Source organism: Protopterus annectens, chromosome 1.part0, assembly GCF_019279795.1.
Source record: "Protopterus annectens isolate FY-2018-M chromosome 1.part0, PAN1.0, whole genome shotgun sequence".
Taxonomy (NCBI): domain Eukaryota; kingdom Metazoa; phylum Chordata; order Ceratodontiformes; family Protopteridae; genus Protopterus; species Protopterus annectens.
In genome coordinates this window covers 1,497,733,863-1,497,750,756 of record NC_056725.1, presented here as the reverse complement: position 1 = coordinate 1,497,750,756, position 16,894 = coordinate 1,497,733,863, and positions in this window count along the sequence as shown.

The window sequence follows — 16,894 nt, the reverse complement described above, 5'->3', positions numbered from 1 at the left end:
GTACTGGATGATATGATTGTGATAACATCAGATTTATGTATATCTGTCATGGCTTACTGCTAAATCACTTTGTCTAGGGTTTGCAGTGTCCTCAGTTCGATCCTTGTAGAGCCTGTTTATTTTCTTGCTGGGCAGAACATGGGCCATTGGGTGCAGAGTGATTAAGGCACTTTAAAGCAGTTTTAAGCAGGTTTGAATGGGTTTGTGTGGAGGTAAGCACTGCTGACTTCCAGTTACAGTGTCTTACACTCAGTTAGCTTCTAAATTGCTTAACCTGTGTGGGCAGTGCTTACCCCTGTGCAAAGAGGTTAAACCTGCTTACAACTGCTTACTCCCGCACTAATTTCTTTAAAAGGAAAGAAAAAAGGGCTGATAGGAAAGTGGTGAAAAAGGGGCACAAAGAGGGAAAGAGAGTAGGCAAAATAGCTAGGGATGTGCAGGAAAGGTGTAGGGAAGCTCCATAGCTGCCCATTTTTTCTACAGCAACAACTGTGCATATAAACTGAATTTGGAGGTAGATTTGGACACTCACACCCCTGGAAGAGGGGTGAGGACAACAACAATTCATTGTGATGCCAATTATACTAGATTACATGTGTCCAGTGGACACGTGTACGAAATTGATAGCTATGTATGGGGCAAGATTTTTTTGTGGGAACAGGTTGCCCTTTTTTTTTTTCAGGTGGGAGTGGGATGATGGGGAGGGTAGTAGGTATATTTGGTGAAGTAGGTTGGGTAGGTTAACAGACAAGACACACAAGACTCATACAGGGGTGGTATGTGACACACGTGGGGGGGTAAACACCTTGATGGGGAGGGGTGTTGGCATATCGGAAGCCCACAAGCCCCCTAGCCATAACAGTGGGACTGAGGTCCCCACCCGTGGGTAGTCACCACTGCACCTTCACAGCCCCAAAGGTAGCTGAGCTGGGGGCTGAGCTGCAGAGCCAGGCTGACTCTCTAATCATGACATGCAGCCCTCAAGGTGGTGTAGAAGATCACCAAATTGGTCGTTGATCAATCTACGCACCATGACCCCGACCTGGCAATGGGTGACAGGTTCCCATCCACACCCACTCCCAGGGGGGGAGCGAGCCCCATCCCCTGAGGCAGTTTCACCCAAAGGTGGTGCATTACCAATGGACAGGGAGGTGCAGGGTTGGGCCCCGGAAGTGCTGGTGCCCGGTACCTGGGACAGCTGAGGTTGGACAGGTGGGTCCACTGGGATCTGCCTTCCCAAGCGTGCTATAGTGTTTAGATTTCAACATCAAATATGGGTTAGTAATAGTCAACACATTCCAGGGTTATTTATAACAGCATGCACAGATATTCCCATTAACCCAGACACCAGATATGGGACAGTTGCATAGCAAACAGAGCACATACATATATGGGACCACAGTGGCAATAAGAAAAGCATGCAGGTACATTGATGGCACCATGCCAACAATGTTGGAATAATTCAATATGGCACATGCATGGGAACCATTAGAATATTTATCAAATGATTGGACATTATCAGAGTCAGTACATACCAGTTGGGGTGGGTATGTTGATTATTGTTGGAGATAAGGTGGGGGAGAGAAAGATGTCAATTAACAAGTAGTATATTCCTGTACTCCACATTGCTTTCCTAGTCAGTGTTGTAACCTGTACCTTACAAGTCTTACTACACTACCCTATAGACCTATATTGGACATTGATATGGCTGTCAACATTATTACACATGAACTGGTTTTACCTGTAGTATACACCTCTTACCTGGTATACCTGTGGAGGGAATGTTTGTTAACACTGACTAACTGTTTATATACATATGGCCAAATTCCGGGTTGATGTTTTGCACTATGCTATCCAACTCTTTCTGCACAAACTCTGGCCCTTTGTTGACCACATGCTGGTATGCCTGGACATATCTAGAATATTGCCCTCTTCCACCTTTAGTGACCTGACACACATATACATGCTTTCCTACACAGTTATATTATGTAGCACAGTGTGGGTGACAGTGACCAGTGATACTTTATTATTCAGAGAAACTGCAACAGTCACAATCTCATACAGTACCAGGGTGTACGGTACCGGTACGGGTTATATTGGTCTGTATTTCACAGCACAGTGTTCATACCCAATGTACCTGTGGGAGCAATGTTTGTTAGCCCTACCTGACTGTTGCCACACAAGGTTCCTGATTACACATTAGTATTATGCACACACATCTCACTGTTACTGTACACACTCTGACCACAGCTTAACAGGTTGGGGTGTAACTGGGACATATGTGGCTTCTTAATAACATAAGGTATTGGGGAGTTGCTAGTGAGCCAGGTTTGTTGTCATAGATGTGTGTCAATCAGTTGTATTTCCTGTTTGCTGCCTATACATCTGGGATCATCCCACTGATTTCCCAAGGGGACAGGTTGATGGCATTAGATATGGGCCAATTTAATAGACAGTCTGGACATATCTGTACAGTTGTGGTGTATAATTCTGCATGCAGACTACTACTACTGGCAGGATTCAAACCGTGGCTGTGTGTGCTAATAAAACAGCAGTTCACATCTCAGTTGCATGTGCTATTCGGGTTTTGTTGTCTGCATTTTCCCTGTTTACTGTCTATGTGTCTCTCAGTTGCACTAAATGGCCTCTGGGGATTACACCTGTCATATACAGGCATTCCTACACATTCACATTATGGTGCATGGTGTGGATAACTGTGCTTAATACAACAGGACTATTACATGATTGCAAATCTACATTACCATATAATACCAGACTATGCACATACAGTCCATCAGTTAGACCTGTTTTGTCAGGGTATTACACTTTTATTGCCATACTAACAATATGAGACCCTTCCTGCCATATTCTCTTGTGTATGCAGTACTTGCCCTGAACAATACAGGTTTTATATTAGCAATTACTTTACTACTACTTTTATTTTTATTTCCTATGACAGTAAAAGCATGAGTATTACTAACCTGCCTCATGTCGTAATTGTGCCAGGCAGCAGATGTGGGCCTCCTGGTTCATGGCCCGCTCCATTGCAGCTGTGGGGGACATAAGTGGAATATTTAGCCATACCTTTCCATGATGTACCTGAGCTAGCAATTATTAAACAGCTAATGGACTGATACTTATACATGGCTGGGACATCCCCTGATGCTCTAGCCTCTTGGAGCCACTCCTCCAAGAGGTCCTCCTTCTGCCACTTCAGGTTGGCATAGTGGTTCCTGACCTGCTCACCAGTTTGGGGTATGCCAGTGGCATTGGTAAGATCGCAGGTGAGATGGTCCCAGGCCTCCACCTTATAATGGGAGCCCTGGTACTGGCCAACAATTACTTTACTACTACTTTTATTTTTATTTCCTATGACAATAAAAGCATGAATATTACTAACCTGCCTCATGTTGTAATCATGCCAGGCAGCAGATGTGGGCCTCCTGGTTCATGGCCCACTCCATTGCAGCTATGGGGATATAAGTGGAATATTTAGCCATACCTATCCATGATATACCTGAGCTGGCAATTATTAAACAGTTAGTGGACTGATACTTATACATGGCTGGGACATCCCCTGATGCTCTAGCCTCTTGGAGCCACTCCTCCAAGAGGTCCTCCTTCCACCGCTTCAGGTCGACATAGTGGTGTCTGACCTGCTCACCAGTTTGGAGTATGCCAGTGGCACTGGTAAGATCACAGGTGAGACGGTCCCAGGCCTCCGACTTATAATGGGAGCCCTGGTACTGGCCCTGCAGCAGTCTTTGTGCATGGTCTTTAACAAGAGTCCAGCCATGACCTTGGACTCCTGGATGCAGCAGTGCTGTGCATGGAAGCAGACTCCTTCTCCCCTAACTGCCATAGTGCCTGCAAGGGGAAGCTACCAGTTATGACCTGTATTCCCACCTCTTGGGTTTAAGTTGTGCCGATTTCCCACACTTTTCTGTGATTGGCCAGTTTTGAAAAGGCTAAGGTGTGGGCAAACCTGCTTACCTAAGGTTGGCATTGTTTAAAGGGGTATACCACTGGGCACAAAGAGTTAGCTTTTATACTCATTGCTCACACATCCTAAGCTAGCCTGTGCAATGCTTGGTGTTGTCTACAGTAGACATTCATTATAATGCCTTTTTGGCATTGTGTTATTATTCATTACACCTTATATGTATGCCTGGTATCCCTGATTGATGTGTACGTACACTCTGTGGGGTCCTTGTGTTTTATTGGGGACTTCAACACTCTACTACCAGTATGCCTCACTTCTGGGCTTACTGCTGTACTCCAGTTCATATATATATGTTATGTAGTCAGTTATGGCACAGATGACTGAATACTGATGACTTTCACAGGTTCACTTTAGTTATACTATGGTGAGGACATGTTTACTACTACCTAATTCGTCTGTACTTCTGTGATGGCTTGCTAGATAGCTACTGGGAATATGATGTAAAGGGTGCTGGGTTCAAGACCTACATGGCTGTTTATTTTGTTGCTGGGCAGACAAAGGCCCGTTGGATACAGAGTGATTGAGGCACTTTAAAGCAGTTTAAGCAGGTTTGTGCGGTGGTAAGCACTGCTTATTTCAAGTTATAGTTTCTTACACTCAGCTAGCTTCTACTTAGCTTAATCTGTGTAGGCAATGCTTACCTCCACGCAAATGCACTTAAACACGTTTACTAGTGCTTACATATGCTTACTACTCCTTATATGTGCTTACACCTGTTTACTACTGCCTTATTCATTATGACACTGAGTCTTCATATGTGCATTTCCTGCAGTACTCCAGTTCATAAATATATGTCATTTAGTGGGTTTTGCAATAAAAAATACTAGTTATACCATGCTTTGCCATGTAAAATAGACTGTGCTGGAGTGGGACTCAAACCAGGAATGCCTGCTCGTTAGGCAAATGCTCTGCCCACTACACTAGTGCTGTGTTGTTTCCCTTGAATATATCCTCCTTGTTATCCTCTTCAGCCTTTTAAGCTGCTTTGACCATAGCTAAGCAATGGGCACACCCACGCACCTATGGTTAGCTGTACTCGGAGTTTTAAAAAAAATAAAGGGATTTCTTCTTTTCATTTGTATATCCTGTTGCTGTTGTACACATTGGGGGCTGTTGGTGGGGATATGTGGACACCTATGAGTAGTCTTGCTCATTTATTTCCTCTTTATGCTGTTCTACACTACAGAGCCATATATATTCTGAGACCTCTACTATCAGACATGCCCTCTGCAATCGTACACAATCTGTGTAAGCCTAGGAGGTTGGGAAATGTGCTTTCATTAATATGCAAGGTGCGCTGCCGTCCTCCTCCTACATGGGTGCTTCCATGCAGAACTAAGCTAGTCCTGCTCGGAAGATTAGTGAATCCGGGGGATGGTACCATGCACAGATGATTGCTACTTGTCAGCTTAGAAGGAGTTGTGCACAGGGGCGGCTCGTGGCATAGGGCTGCCGGACTGCAGCCCCCTCAAAAATAAAAAAGCAAGAAAAACAAAAAAAAAAAAAAAATAAAATAAATTTATTTATTTACGATATAAGACAGACCCCGACTTATCGGCATATTCTATGCGCATGCCTCAAGGAGCCCGCCGCCTGTCCCCATAGAGGACAACAAAACACCCGATGTATGTTACATCGGACCTGGCACGCGTTACAGTGCACACACCAGGAAACTCGGGACAGAGGACTGCAAGAGAGCAGTTGAGACGCAGACAGAGCCGATCTCGCCTTAGGGGGTGTGTGTGTGTGTGTGTGTGTGAAAATGCCCAGGTGCTTATGGGTGGTGTGGTAGGGAATGCCTCAGGCGGAACCCTGTACCTGTATGCAGGTGTTAAAGAACGGAGTTCCTACCCACACCCCATTGTAAAAATTTCAGATTTTTACCTCATATTCGATCTGATCTGGTTCTTCGTAATAATATCTGTGGTTTTGTTGCACGCAATGATATTTTGATGTGTAGTAGTGGCATTGTTGCCTCTTTGCCACTTGGCTGGGGTTCTTGATTCTTTGAGGGGTCTGGTTGGGGTTCCTTCTTTCTCTTGGGTTTGTGTTTGTGTGCTTTGTGTTGTGTTGTCCATGAGTGGTAGTATTGTTGCCTCTCACAGCTATAGGTTTTCTGGTTTGATTCTTGGTTGCTTCTGTGTGGAGTGTGCATCTCCCTGCATCTCTGTGTTTGTGCCATTTTACAAAGACGTGTCTGCAGCATTAATCCTCAACCCTCTGCTGAAAAATTTTCCTGCCATTTTACAAAGACGTGCCTGCAGTATTAATCCCCGCGCCTCTGAAAGAAAAATTGTTTTGTTCTGTCCGCAAATAAAATGATGAGGCATGAATTTCAGACTTCAGGTTTCTGAAATGTTTAATTCCTGCAGATGGTTTGATTCTTGGTTTTGGGGGGTGGCTGCATGTGATCTGCATCTCCTTTCTGTGTTTGTGTGTTTTGTGGACTGTGGAAGTCTGAGTAGACTTTTTATGATAAAATGTCAATCACAGTTTTGTTTTGCCATTAGCATATGTATTGTTTCATTGCGTATCAAAGAGCACACATGTATTTCATAATGCAAGGGGCCTATGATTAAAAAGCCAAAATTAATCTTCCTAAATGATTTGTCAGAAGTCACTAATAATAAGTTTCAGACTTCATAACCTTCAAAAAAAATGTTAAAAAAGTAAGAGCCCGTATATCAACTCTCAATTTATTATACAGAGCAATTTTTTAATATATTTATATGTGCCCCAATATACTTGGCCTGATTCAGATTTAACACATGAGAGGTTTTTGAGGGTACATGCAAAAATAAATTTTTTATATTAGGGGTATCTCTAACACCCATACAATTGTGGCTTTCAATCAAAATGTACCCCCTCTAAAATAATCATAGAAAAATATAAATTTTGGCAAAAAAGGAAAGGTTTACAAATTAGAAATAACTGTAAATATCAAAGTTATAAGATACTTGAAATGCGTGTAGATTCTTTTATTTTTCAGCTGCTTTTTAGGTAGCAGTACTAATATTAAAATCTTCTTCTTTGACAGGTAGAAGCTGTATTGTGTGTCTATTTTTTATTTTGCATCACATTTTTGGTTGGTTTTTTTTTGTCATTTTTTGTGTTTTAAATAATTAGTGACAAATCACTAAAATTGAAGTTAGAAAATGACAGACTAGATTTTCAGACATTTCATACCATACTCATAGAACCTATTCTATTATCTTCTATTCTATTATTAGAGCAATATTTAAAATTGTATATTTTTGTTGTGCCTTTGTCCATGTCTGTGTGTGGCTTTGTCCAGATTTTTTGCTCTTTTCTTGGTCTTGGAGTATGAATGGGCCATCATGCACAGCAAGTCAGATCCAAGAGAATGAGTCATTTGTTGGTGCTGTTGCATGTGCACCCTCCCCATGTGTGACAGCGGATGTCCAAGCAAGGCAAGGAGTAGGTTGCTCTGGATTGGATGGGGAGGACACACTGAGTAAGTACTACATCTTTTTTGGATTTTTGATTTTGCAGAATGGTCTGTCTGTTTCTGTCATTCTTGTTGATTTTTTGTACTGTTGATTTATGCTTATTACTCCTTGTGTTGTGTTTTGCTGTAATGACTTTAATGACCATAATGCATAAGATGTAGCTGTAAGTAGCTTTAGTAAGCATAAGCTTAAATATTTAATAAGCATAGCCTTAAAGTTAAGCCAAACATTGAAAGCACTTGAGTTGATACTGTATAAGATATGTTGGACTAGATAATGTATAAGGACTTGGTTTTAAAAATTAATTTAAAAGGAGTTTTAAAAGCTCATTACATTTAGTCATCTCTACAGGCTACAATGCCAGAAGACCTCAACTGTGCTTACATACAGTAATCTGTTAAGTATACAAGCAATCATTCTTTGTTTCTTTGTTGCTTTTTGTTTTTTTTTTTTTTTTTTTTTGAGTTTATGTTTTTTTGCTTTTTCCAGGTCTTTTTGGTCAGGTTTTTTAAGAAAGATTTTTTTTTAGGGGGGGGCATCACATAGATTTTCTACTTTCAGCATGTTGCTTGGAATATATTATAATTTATTATTATTAATATTAGAACTGCTGCAGTAGGAAGTGGTTGAGTTGAGTGCTTGTCTTTTTTTTCTTATACTTGATTTTGACTGGCATTCCAGTAATGTAAAAAAAAAAAGTTTTTTTCTTTTTTCACCTCACAACCTTTGTTTCCATTTAGATATTATTTAAGCTGCAGCCAATGCATTGATGCATTTTTTTGTCTTGTACACTTATTTTTTGATGATTCTTTGACTTTCTTATTTGCATTTTTGCCACCCAGGGCTTGTTTTTTAGTTATTTTTTTTTTGGTTTTTGTGACCACCGATGGCTCCTCCCCCACCACAGTGACCCCTCCCCCAGCCTTGACCCATTTTTGTGCACCGCCCCACCCTTAGCCACACCTACACCCTGGTTGTGCAACATTCCACTTTGCTTTGTAAGTGTTTGGTTGCTCTTCTCTTCCCCATAAGTTTGTGTATTGAACTGAAAATTCTATATCAGAAAATGTCCTTCTAGTTTTTCTCAGATTCAGAATTTGTGAAAACTGGCAGCTTGAATCACATACGCAAAGGTAAAGCCAGGTTTACTAAATGTGAATAAATACCTTTATGACTAAATCTATAATGTCAGCACTTTACATATGATTATTAACCTTGTAGGGTAAAGCAAATTTTGATAAGAAATGCAAAATGCATACCACAGACATTAAAGTGATCTTCCTTCCATTGCCATATGCCTATTGGATCAAATGATGTTATTTCCACATTTTTCAGGGGCCACTTAAATCTTAGGTAACATAAAACTAAAGCTGATGTACAAACCTTCTACTCATTTTGATCCCACTGGTCTTGAGTCCCATCTATATGAACTAATAAATCAGATGCTTTGTGAAAAGGTTTCAGGCTTTAAATAGAAAGTGTAATATGGCACAAAGAGAAACTATTTGACACTGACTAGGTAAATTACTGTGCAATGAGCTGGCTCTGTGAAGTAGAGGGATGCATTTGTGATTATTACCTAGAAAACTTGGGTTCAAGAAGTAGTGAAGGAAATGAAGGAGCCAGCCTGACAAGTTAAGGGTAAGTAGTCAGCATTTTGAAAGAGGAAGACTGTCAAACCCTTGCCAGTTCTGATGTACTATAGGGGTTATGTGTGACACCAAGGTATTTTGAAGGTCCAGGGAATGCAGAGCTTTTCGAGAAAAGTTAGTACAAGTAAAAAAAGACTGAGTATCCTTTGATTAGATTACATTTTAGCAAAAGATTGCTAAAGCCCCCAGATGCATCCTATAAAAAGACCAAGAATATGTCAGATTTTATTAATTGCAGCTTCATAGTAAGACTAAATGTCATTTTCTTTCCTACAACCTAACAATATATTGCATCATATGAGTCCTTTTCCTTGTGTCTATATCAGCTTACCGAAAGGTGATAAGAGTGAACGCTCTTAGATCAATCCCTTAACGTTGAACTCACTAAATAGCGAAGACACGGAACAGCAATTTTTCCCCCCAGGGAAAAAAATAATCGCTGTTCCACAAAAAAACAAAGAGACAAAAAAAAAACAAATGCAAACACATTAAGTGGGGGGCTTCACTCCCCTACCCCCCGATGTGGGGGGGTCTGTGCCTCCCACCCCCCCCCACTTAAATATACCAACTCCGAGATCACACCACTGTGGAAGAAGTGGCAAACTCCCAAAAATGGCCCAGCAATTTTTTTTCCCTGGGAAAAAAAAATCGCTGTTCCATGTCTTTGCTATATAGTGCGTTCAACGTTTACAGGTCTATCAAAGAGCGTTAGCTCTTATCAGCTTTCAATAAGCTGATCTAGACCCTTTTCCTTGTGGAAAATGTCACACATTGTTTGAAATGTTATGATCTTGATTATTAATAATCTTAGATTCAATACATCTGACAGATATAAAACAATATAGGGCCGGATTCATGAAGGCTTGCACGGAGTTTAAGAGTAGAGTAAGACTCCATGCAGCCAACATGCCCGCCGAGCGATCCAGGAACAGCCGGCAGGGACATGCAACAGAGCTCCTAAAATGACTCTTACACGGACAGGGCTAGGTTATGCAAATTACCTCATTTGCTGGCGAAAGCCATGCAAATGAGGTAAATTTGTGATCCAGGAAACCCTAACCTGTCCGAGTAACAGTAGTGTTATTTGCAGAAATGTACTCCATTGACAACTGAGTACCATTCTGCAAATGGCAAAACGGAGCCATGACAGCTCCAAATAAAAGCTGCATCCAGTTAAGGAAGCATGTCAATGGCCAAATATACGGCCATTGGCAATGTTCCCCGATGCAAACTTAAAAAAAAGAAATATTTTTTTTTACTTCGATCTCCGAAGTTTAAGCGTGGCGCAGCACCACACAAACGTGCTGCACTCTAAAAACAAGAAAACCAGAAATTAAAAGCCACAAATAGGGATTTTATAGCAAATCATAAGTTTCAATGCAAGTGAATGGCAGGCTGAAGACAACATGGCAACCGAGTAGAAGTTGCTAAGGAGGGAAGCTCAGTCTAAGAGATGTAACCAAGCATTACTAGGCAATCCCATGCAAATGAGGGTAAGGATAGTGAATCCCAAGTTTACATAGCAAATGAGCACAGTCAGTGGAGTGTATGAGTAGGATAAGGGAAGTAACAGAGTAGAAGATAGGTGACATCATGAGGGGGTATGTATGAAAGAATGTAAGCTCATTGGAGCAGAGTGGTATGTGTTTGCTGTCAGTTACTCATCACTGGAAGAGGTGTGTCAACAGGTATCATAGCTAAAGGCAAGAAATAGAAGGTGTATGCCGTGGATATCACTAAAGTTTCTTGTTGAAGTGCCTGCAAAGTGTTTACGAGCGGGTGAACGCCTGTATATCCGAGTAAGACAGTGTGCGCGCCAATGTGAGCGCGTTTAAGTCAGAGTAAGTATGTGTAAGGTTGTTTAAAGTTGTGTAAGCACGTTTGCGCCTGTGTGTGCACGTTTAAGTAGTAATTAGCAAGTGTTAGGCCATGTAAGCATGTGTGCATGCATGTGAGCTGGTGTGTGCGTGTTTACACTTGTCTGCGCAGCGCTGCCCCCCCCCCCCATGGTAACAGTAAGGGAAAAGGAAGCACAACAAATAGTAGGAAGTTAACCAGGGAGAACTAGCAGAGCTAGCAGGGGAAAACAACCAGAATCAGGCAATTACACAGGCAGTAGACTAGCCCAGACCAGCACTTAAAACTCTGCAAACAACTTTCCACCATGTTTTCCTCAGAGACACCGCAACACTGCAGTAAACTAAGAGAAGTGAAAACTTAAAAAGCTTTACTGAGACAAAGAAATGTTGGGGCTGCCATTGCTGTTATAAGGCAACATATGCGACATGCTGAGGGTGGTGACAATGCGAATGCTGCTGAGCAACCCCCAGTGAGGAGACGGAGAAGAGTGTACAGGCCCAGGGTAACCTACCAGGGGCTACATGAGCTGGAGATAGTGGAGCACTATAGAGTGGACATAGACCTCATGCAGCAAATTATTGAGCTGTGCAGGCCATGCCTCACACACAGAACCAACAGAGGGGAACTCATCCCAGTGGAAACCAAGGTATGTGTTGGCCTAAGAATACTAGCAACAGGTACCTTCCAGACATCAACTGGTGATATGATGGGGATATCACAGGCATCAGCATCCAGGGTACTGCACCAGTTCCTGAATGCCATGTCAGCACATTTTGGTGATCATGTATATTTCCCCAATTCCCGTGAGGTATTGGCCAGCAATATGCGTCTTTTCCAGCAAATAGTGGAATACCCTGAGGTAGTGGGTGCAATAGACTGCACGCACATACGCATCAAAGCACCAGCTGGTGAGTGGGGTAGGTCCTACATTAACCTCAAGGGCTTCCCCTCCATCAACTGTCAGGTCGTGTGTGATGCCCAGGGCATAATACTGAATGTGTGTGCTGGCTGCCCTGGAAGCTACCATGATTCCCATATCTGGCATCTGACACAGCTGTATCAGACATTTGCCAATGGGGACATCCCTCGTGGTCACCTAGTGGGGGATGCTGGATATGCACTGGAGCCATGGCTGATGACACCCATCAGAAATGCACACACACCTGAATAGGAACGCCATAATGAGGCACACGCACAAACACAAAATGGAATCGAGCATGTGGGCTGCTCAAGTCATGGTTCCGGTGCCTGGACACATCTGGTGGAGCCTTGCAGTACTCACCAACTACATGTACCCAAATTGTCATAGTATGTGCTATGCTACATAATATGATCCTGCGAAAACAGCTACAGCAGGAGCAGCATAGGCCCGGGCCAAACAGCCCCCCACCATTGCCAAGGCCATCACAGGCAGAGCGTGACTCAGAGGAGGAACAACCTGAGCCTGCCCCAGTAGGCAGAAGGAGGCGTGCCCAGTATGCTTTGGCCTTGGCAAAGAGGCAACACATAGCACATGCACTGGTACAGTAGGAACCCTAGAAATGATACCTCTCTCTGACTAGCACATATAGTAAAAGGGATGCCTAACTTGACACTACCTGTTTTCAAACATGTATAGGGAGTGTGCTATGTGCATCCGACATAGGCAGCCCTGCAGCACCACCTGAGGCATGATTGCCATGTATTAAGCAATATAAAGCAGTGCTAAACAGCTTTTACCACTATTTAGTATATGTAAACAAAATTGCACACACTAACTAGCACAACTTTGGGCAATGTTCAGCAATATTGGGCAACGTTCAGCAATGTTGGTTAATGTTGAGCAATGTTGGGCAAGTTTGGTCAAAGATGGGCATAGTTGAGCAAAAGCAGGTAAACATGCTCATATCTGCTTTACTGATCCTTAAGCAGTCTGGTCTGCCAGTATGAAAATATAAAGCAGTGACAGGCCTTGAACCCGGGATACTGTGCACTATAGTCACAGTACTGACCACCAAACCAAGACAGTATTTCAGTGGTCAGCCCGTATGAAGAAATGTTGATAAGTCTTTGCAAAGTGTCTCATGGAAACCCTGCTGGCACAGCATAATCCCTGTCGAGTTATGACACAAAGGTGAGCCCTGCAGTAAAACTATAACTTGATTTTCAACACACATATAGTATAAATGTTAATATTGGGCATGTTCACACACATTAACAAATGTAGTGGACTTCAGACAGCAACATACTGAAAGATCACGCTGGGCATGCTCACACACATGAATAAATGAGACAAATGTCAGGCAACAAAAGACTGAAAGGCCAAACTGGGCATGCTCACACACTTAGGCCATGTCTGAGTACAGCAGTGGGCTACACATATCTGGCAGTTGCATTTGTTAACCCAGGAACCTCTCACTATTCACCAATCCTGCCTTGTGCACACAGTTATATGACAGCAGACACATATATAATATATTGGAACCCTGTCATAATCAAATAATCAAATATGTACTACAAATAATTAGGTTGTTCATAGAAAGTGGGAAAGCAAAGAAGATAAAAAAACCTGCAATTAGTATCATCAATAAACAATGTGCACTCCAAACATTATCATAGGTTCATAGGTTGATACTGGGCTATCTGCCCTTAGGGGGTTTATAAGCCTAGCCAGAATGTGTTTGGCTTTCGCCACCCTTTTAGATTAGTAGACTGTGCCTTTGAATAGTAGGTCAGACAAGATAGCCCTTTTATGGTTAGTTTATTGTGCCTCTGTCTAGCAGGGACCCAGAAGAGATCCCAGGGGTAAACGTATGATCTCCCATCCACTCGTCAGGATTCCTCTTGAAGAGGGTCAGTGAGGTGCTCTGCCTAACTTGGACTCGGATTTTGTTCCAGAGTGAGGGGAGCCTCTGGGATATGAATCTGTCCCTCCAGCATGTCCTATTTATTTCTGTGCTGAGGTTTAAGTCCCTGGAGTGTGTAGCTCTAAGGGATTTGGATATCCTGAGGTTGAGCATGACCATTAATTCTGGGTTGGACATGGCTTTATATGTCAGTCACAGATTGCATCTGAGCAGGCGGTAAGCACCTGAGTAGAGCTGGAGTTTCTTTAGCCGAACTGCGTAGGGCATCTGTTTAAGTCCCTTGATCCACTTGGTGAGGTACTTTTGGGGTCAATACAGTTGCTGCAGGTGTCGGGTAAGGTACATCCCAAATGGGGCATTGTATTCAAGTATGGGCCTGATGAGTAGAGGGGCACAATGACCTCTCTTGATCTAGATGTGAAACCTTTCATGATAAGGTGAGCTATATAGAAGGTCTTTCTAACCACTTTGGCAATGTGATTGTCAAAGGAGAGATTACTATCTACTTGGGTCCCCAAATGCCTAATAACTTCTTCCGTACATAATGGATTACCACCTATGTGGTAATTTGTGGGCACTATGTTTTTCCCAAAGGGGATGACTATGCATTTTATGGCATTTATCTTTAGGCCATTGTTCTGGCACCAGTTATCCATCTCTGTGAGACCCTTTTGGAGGATGCTTGTGTCAGCCAGAGAGTTGATTATGGCACCCAGTTTGCAGTCATCTGCGAACATGGTCAGCCATAGTGCTCCCGTGTTAGCCTGTACCTCAGAGAAATATATACTGAACAAGAGAGATCCCAGGACTGAGCCTTGTCGAACGCCACTTGTAACTGGTGTAGAGTCTGACATGGCACCTGCAATTCCGGCCTTGTGGATGTTATCCCTGATCTAGTTTGCAATCCATCTTGTGACATATGTGTTGATATCTAAGCTGGTCAGCTTATTTATGATGCCCGAGTGGGGTATTGTGTTGAAGGCTTTTGTGAGGTCCAGGTAGGCTGTGTGGACTACCTTCCCTACCTCTATGACCCTGGTAACTGTTTCAAAGAAGTCGACCAGGTTCAAGAGGCAAGATCTGTCCTTAACAAAGCCGAATTGGGTAGGATCCAGTGTCTGGAGGTTCCTGATGTCTTTGTTTATGAGTTCCATGATGATACGCTCCATAGTTTTGCAGACCAGGCTAGTCAGGCTTATAGGGCAATAGTGTCCAGGGTCCATTGTGGCACCACCTTTGTGGAGCGGGAACACTGTTGCTGTACGCCATTCATTGGGTACATATCCTGTAGTAAGTCTGATATTGAACAGTGACTTTATGTGAGGGTTAAGTTCTTCATGAAGCTCGTGTAAGATGCAGCCTGGGACACCGTCTGGTCCCATTGATGCTGTGTTATTGCTTTGGAGAGGGAAGCTCTCACCTGTTCATCTGTGATGTCAGGGAGGCTACACTCTGTTGGGATGGACATTTGCTCTTTTGTGGGGATGGGGGGAGAAATTTGCACTGAACCTGTCTGCCAGGATGTTGGCAATTTCTGTGGGTTCAGTGTATTTTTTGTCATTATGCACTAAATAAGAACATATCTGGGAGTTGCCACCCAGGTTCCTGACATAACTAAAGAAGGCCTTGTGATTGCTTTAGTGTCTCGTGCAATTTTTCTTTCGAAGATGGCCTTAGATGATTTCATGAGTGATCATAGCTTTTTGCTAGCACTGATCAGAGATGCCTTTCTTTTTAGGGATTTTGAACGATCATGTAGTAGCCTCCTCCTTTTGTTGTATAGCTTATTTATGGCTGGGGTCCACCAGACAGGTCCCCTGCCTTTGGAGGAGTGAGTCTTGGTTTCATTTGGGATAGCATGATCCATGCATTCCTGTAGGTGTCCATAGAATGCGTTCATATAGGATTCTGCGGTTTGAGCCATATTTTCCACTGGCCTGGGGGCTTTGAAGGATACCACCTCAGTTTTGAGAAGTGTGATGTTTGCTTTTGAGAAGTTCTGCACAGAGATTACCTTGGCTGGGGGTGGGGATGGAATATGGATGTCCAGTGAGATAAATGTATGGTCTGACCTTACCAATGAGGGGTATACCTCTGGTTTGGAGCATAGAGTCCCCATGTTGGTGATGACCAGGTCCAATATGTTTTCCCCTCTTGTGGGGGTGGTGACCAGTTGTTCCATAGCATTTGAGTTTATAAATTCTAGGAACTGTTGGGCAAGGGTGTTGGGGCTTGAGTAGTATTCCTAGTCAATGTTTGGGTAGTTGAAGTCACCCAATATAATGGTGTTTGGAGAGACCTTCATAATCTCCAGTGTTCTCAGGAAAGCTGAGTGGGATCACTGAGTTTTTGAGGGTGGTCTGTAGCAGGCTACAAACTGAAAGGCCGTTTTGCCCACTGTTAGTTGCACATGGATGGTCTCTGATGCTTCGTGCAGTGCTACTAACCTGGAGGTGTGTGTATCTTTAATGTATATGGATACTTCCCCTCCTTTTGTGGTTCGGTCTGGGTTTTGTGGCTAAAAAGCATGGTATGAAGTATAACCTGGTAGTGCTGGGGTGCTTTTGGAAGCCTTGAACCAGGTTTCTGTTACTGCATAGATATTGATATTCTCCATACTGAAGAGAGCCTTGAGTGCGTGCATTTTGAGGTGTAGACTTCTGGCATTGAGCAGCATTACTCTTAGTTTATTTTGCCTTGTATCGTCTATGGAGGTGGGTTTGTCTTTTGAGTCTTGCCTAAAAAAGGCACTATGGGGGTGGTGAGAGCCTTAGCCAGTATTTGAAAGCCCAGGGGTGACAGGTGCAAGCCATCCCTAGTGAAGCAACGTGGCTTGTCGAGCATGTCATCCCAGGCTGACAGACACTGGATCCCCTTTGAATGATACCAATACATTAGCCAACTGTTAAAATTGATCATTTTGTCTTTATACTGTGGCATCATTCTTGGTGACGGTAAGATGCTACACAAGGTCAGGGTCATACCAGCCTGGGCTACATGATCAGAGAGCTCCTTTATGTCTCTTCTCATGTAGTCCAGGGAGGAACGTCTTGGGTCATTCAC